Raw genomic sequence first — 5,882 nt, forward strand, 5'->3', positions numbered from 1 at the left:
TTAGACCACTGAGCCATCTCACCAGCCCATGAGCGCATGTCTTAATTTAGCTGCTTTTGTAATCATGCCTCTTAAAATATTTACACATGTTCTGGAGACTTCCTGTGTGACTAATAATAGGTGATTCTTCACAGTTTGTTGCCACTATTTTTATGTTTTTACTGTGATAAAAAAATAGCAAAACATAATCTTTCTGTCTTTCATGGGTGTAGTATACAGTTGTGTATATTAAATACAATCATATAGTTGTCAACTATCAACAATCACCACCACAACTTCATCCTGTAAAACTAAAATTTTAGTCTTATTAAGTAATAACTCCCCATTTCACCTTCTGTCTATATTCCCTTAGAAACTCCACTCTGTCTTTCTGTTTCTGTGATAGTGACTACTCTGGGTAGTTCTTACAAGTGGAATCTTACAGTATTTATCTTTTTTTCTTTCTTTTTTTTATTTAGTATAGGGTCTACAGGGTATACAGGGTCTCACTATGTAGATTGAACTTGTAGTGATCCTCTTGTTTTCAGTCTCCCAAGCACTGGGATTACAGGTGTGTGTCACCATGCCCAGTCTCAATCAGTGTCTCAGTGCACCCCGGGGGTGGGGCCAGCATAACATGCTGGGATCAAACTGTTCCCTGCATCTGCCTAAGCACGCACTTTAATCTGCTGAGCTATCAGGCCAACCCAGTATTTATCTTTTTGTGATATTTCATTTTCCATAATGTCCTCAAGGTTCATCCACATTGTATCATGTGCCAGGATTTCCTTCCTTTTTAAGGCTGAATCACATTCCATGCTGGGTGTGGACCACATGGAATGCCAGAGTCTGCATTTGACCACTGCACTGGGCAGCCTCCTGTGATGTGTGGAAAGTGTGTGCAAGGAAACTGAAGGCATGGTGGTCACTGATAAGGTGAAGATGCTATGAGTGGGAAATCCAAGATGATAGGCAGGTTTCTAGCTTGAGTACCAGGGTCAGGGTGGCGTTTCCTGAAGTAGAAGACAAAGGAGAAAGAGCATGTGTGGATATGCTGAATATGTGGCACTTATGAATAGAACAGTTGTGTACATTCCCAACAGGAGGGCGTTAAAACAGGGTGTGTGAGAGGAGGTGAGAGCTTCAAGGCCATCTCAGGACTCTTCCTACTGTGCATACAGCTCTTCAGAAAATAGTAAGCTACATCAGGAAAATAATGCGAAAGAGGAATTGAGAGACCAGAGCGGATGAGGACCATGCAGTGGAGGAATCCCCCTTGGAGCAAGGATGGGAAGACTCCAGCAGCGAACCACCTACGGGATGACACAAACTGATACCTACACTGGGAGAAATGGAGTCCGCCATGCTAGGCCATGGGTAGGCAGTGAAACATGGAGCTACAGAGAGAAAGCCAGAGGTTGGAAAAGAAAAATTCCCAGTAAGTGCAGGGACAGTTTCACTGCAAAACATCTGTATCTTTTGGGCTTTCAGAACAAATACAAACCTCACAAACTCAGGTCACTTCTTTTTAACTGAGTGCCCAAATTAAGATCACCCTTTAGATTCACGGATTAGCAAAGGTCTCAAGGTAGTAATCCAGTCTCTTCACTTGTAACATCAAAGAAAGCCAAGATCCCCCAGTTGGTGTGCTGGATCTGCCCCTCTGCATGTCACTGCTCACTCAGGACTGAGGCTGAGCTTCTTGGAATAGCATACAAAGCCCTTCTTGGTGGGAGTCCTGCCAGTATTGTTAATGTGTTCACCCCCTACTGCCTGCCCCGGCCCTGCATGTCAGCCACACAGTGTAACCTGCAAATGCCCAAGTTGGTCATGCCTTTGCCCCCCAAGTTCATCATGCCTCTGCCCCCCAGTTCATCATGCCTCTGCCCCCTGAGTTTGTCATACCTTTGCCCCCTGAGTTCATCATGCCTTTGCCCCCCAAGTTCATCATGCCTCTGCCCCCAAGTTCACACCTTTGCCCCCGAATTCATCATGCCTCTGTCCCCCAAGTTCATCATGCTTCTGCCCCCTGAGTTCATCATGCCTCTGCCCCCCAAGTTCATCATGCCTTTGCCCTCTGAGTTCATCATGCCTTTGCCCCTGAGTTCATCATGCCTTTGCCCCTCGCACTTCTCTTCCCACATCTCATGCCCTTTCTATGTGCTGATGGACCACTTAGACAGGCATCAGTTGAAAGGCACTGGGAGGCCTCTGCGTGCCATGATCTCAACTGGCCTGTGCTGGCTCCCTGCCCCACATGGACAGAGGGAGAGGCTGGAGTAGGGACCTACAGTGAGGGAGGATGGGCACAGAGGCTGTTCTAGCAGCTCAGTCACCCCTAGAGTCAGGCCTGTTGCAGCATCTGCCCTCTGCTCTTTTGGCTGCTATTGAAATAAACACCATTATTCCAAGCAACTCTCTGTCTCTATGATTGTTAAATTAATGCAGCTATTTTACTGACTTTGTACTTCTGGATTAGGTACTATTGAATTGTTGTGTAGTTGTCTATAAGTTTTTTTTCTTGTATTTTAGTACAAAATCTATAGGTTCTTACTACATAGATTGGACTTGTAGTGATCCACCTGTGTTCAGCCTCCCAAGAGCTTGGATTACAGGCATGCATCACCACACCTAGTCTCAATTGCTGTCTCAGCATGCCTCGAGGGTGGTATAAGCTTTTTAAAAGATGGAGTTGAAAACAACTGAGAATAAGTGACATTAATGTTGATAAACATGAAGAATTAAATAAGAGTGTTAAACCACTCATAATACACATAACTGTAGCCTCAGCTACTGAGGACAGTAAAGCAGGTGGTTACTTGGGCCCTGGAGTACAAGGGTAGCCTGGGCCACATAACAAGACAGAGGGGGTAGGGAAAGGAGGAAGAGGAGGAGAAGGTAGGAAAGGAGAGAGGGAGAGGAAAGAAAGCAGAGGGGAGTGGGGAAAGAGAGGAAGAGAGGACGAGGAGGAGAAGAAGGAGGAGCAGGAGGAGGAGGAGAGGGCATGAGAGGAGAAGGAAAAAGAGGGGAGAGAGAGGGATAATAGCTGAGTGTGGCAATGAATGCCTCTAATCCCAGCACTCTGGGAAGTTGAAGCAGGAGGATTACCAGTGCATTCCCTCCCAGGGCAGTGCAGGAATTTAGTGAGACCCTGTCTCGAAATAAAATATAAAAAGGGCTAGGGATGAAGCAATACAACTCAGTGAAGACCTCAGGGTAAATCATCAGTGTGGAGAGAGAGAGAGAGAGAGAGAGAGAGAGAGAGAGAGAGAGAGAGAGAGAGAGATTTCCTTGACCTCCAGCCTAGAGCCCCATTGCTCCTTTCTGAGTGCTCAGCTGTACAGCCTCCACTGCCTACTGTGAGTCTCACAAATTTGATCTCCTTTGGATCAGCCAAGGCTTTTTAGGAAGAAGAATATTCCCTCCAGAGTTCAGAAGAGCAAAAGATGGTCCTGAGACATCATGTGGTCCTTATCAGGACCTGCAGTCCCCCCATAGGAGAGAAACATGGAAAAGGCCTGAGAGGAAGAGGGGAGAGAAAAGAAAGGGCCCCGAGGTGGTGCCCTCGTGAGCCTCCCCTTCTGCATTCCCATTTCCTCCCAGAATGTTGTCAAGTTCTGGTCTCTTCCAGGGATTCTTCTCTGGGTGGAGTTAGGGCCCTCCTGATCCAGACACCTCCTGAAAACCTCACCTCTGAACACAGGACAATTTAGAGGGAAGTTTTAGACCTAAACCATAGTACATGTAAAAAGATTCTCAATGTCCTTAGTAACAGGGCAATGTGGATCAACACCACTCTGAGATGCTAAATTGGAATACTCATATATGGTTGGTAAGAATGCAAATGTAGCCACCTTGGAAAACAGTTTAACTGCTCCCCACAAAAGTTGAAAATACTGTATGACCCAGCATTTCATACTTAGGTATAGATAGATGAATAGCAGTATTATTCATAATAGCCAAAAGATAGGAATAACACAAATATTTATTATCAGTCAATAAATAGATTGAAATGTGGAATATTCATACAGTGGAATATTATTCACCCATTTTTAAAAAGTACACGATAAGAGATGAACATAGTGGCATGTGTGTGTAATTCTAGAATTTGGGAGGCTAAGGCAGGAGGATCAAGAGTTAGAGGACCTGGACTACACAGTGAAAACCTATCTCAAAAAAAATATTAAAATATTTTTAATTGTTAAAGTAGGTAACATGAACAAATCTTGAAAACGTGCTAAGTGAAAGAAGCCAGATTTAGAAGACTACATATATGTCCTTCCACTTACATAAGATATTTAGAGAAGGCAAATCCACTGATGGACATTATTAGTTGCCAAGGCCTGGGCACAGGAAGGGTGGAGAGTGACTATTCGGTTATGCACTTCCTGATTGGGATCATAAAAATTCTCTTAGGAAGTGGTAATAGGCAGAAAAGCCCCTTTTATTCTATTCTTATCTTTCCAATCTGCTTATGCAGCCTTCTTCCTTGCTGCTCTTAGTTGTGCTGCAATTCACTTTCTGGTTCTTCATCCATGCCAACATCTTGGGCATCCTTTCCTGTCCAACCCACTGGTTCCCCAAAGTCAAGGGACCTGCCCTGCCCTATCAAAATCTACACGTTGTGCTTCCACACTTCACACCTGTGAAAGCCCATACAAACCTAGACCACCAGAGGTTGGACCAGCTCCTTTGGGAAGGATCCCCACTAGGTCCTCTGGTGTTAGGACAGCTGTACACTGCCTCCAAACATGTGCAGGTGTCATGCCTTGCCAGGTTCTGGTTTGCAGCAGCAGTAATACTGTAAAACTTTATGAATATACTAATAACTGAATTACATATTTTATTTACTGAATTATGTACTGTAAATAGTGTGAATTTTGCAACACGTGAATTATATCTCATTTTAAGAGGATTTGCAACCAATTATACAGAAACATTCGATTTTCAAAGACAACAGAAATGTTAAGAATAATATTGACAATATCTTAAAGTAACTAATGACAGATATTTGGAAGAATGAACACAATCTATAAATCATTGTATTATTGTGGTGGTGGGGATTGTGGGCAGCAGTTGCTTTCACTTATGTTTCTAATAATAATTGATCTCTCTCCATTACTTCTGAAAGCAAGAAAGGAGGCCTGTTCCTCACAAAACTGGCATCTTGACTACATCCACAGACCACGTAATGTTTTGGTCAATGATAGGCCACGTAGCTTCAGTAGTACCACAAGGTTATAGTACAGCTGAAAAGTCCATGGACTGGTACACACATGGCTGAACCAAAAGTAAGAGAAGAAACTGCAGGAGAAGAAAAGGGGCAAGAACCCCTAGACTCATGGGGAAGTGTGCGGCAGATGCCTTTGCTGACCTGCAAAAGATCTTTAAGAAGTTTGAAAAGATGGACTCTAACACTGAAATGTTTTCATTAACTGGGAGAAATGTTCAGGGAGCATTATTTGCTTGCAAGCACATCTATAATGAAAAACAAAAAGAGAAAGGAAGCAAACCCTCACACATATGTGCTGAGCAGGGAGACTGACACCTGCTCTGGGGCAGCCCTGGGCAGCCCTCAGGAAGACTGTGGAGGAAGGCCTGTGTCACAGGAGTGACAGCTCCATGCCCATTGCCACCCACAGAGACCTTCCAGTGGGACAGATGTGGAGGCGGAAACCAGAAATACTGATGATTCAAAACCCCATGTTGGCCTAGGTCAATGGGTGTAATTGTTGAGTTTTTTATTTTTTATTTTAAAAGTAAAAATAAAATAGGGAAAACATTTTAAATGGAGAAAAAAGGCATATAGACAAAAGTATATGAATATGTATGTTATGAAAAGAAAATATTTTATAAGCTGTACAAGGTATGTTTTAAGTATTATTACATGAGTCGAAAAAAAA

This window comes from Octodon degus, unplaced genomic scaffold, assembly GCF_000260255.1.
Source record: "Octodon degus isolate 3935 unplaced genomic scaffold, OctDeg1.0 scaffold00132, whole genome shotgun sequence".
Classification (NCBI taxonomy): Eukaryota; Metazoa; Chordata; class Mammalia; order Rodentia; family Octodontidae; genus Octodon; species Octodon degus.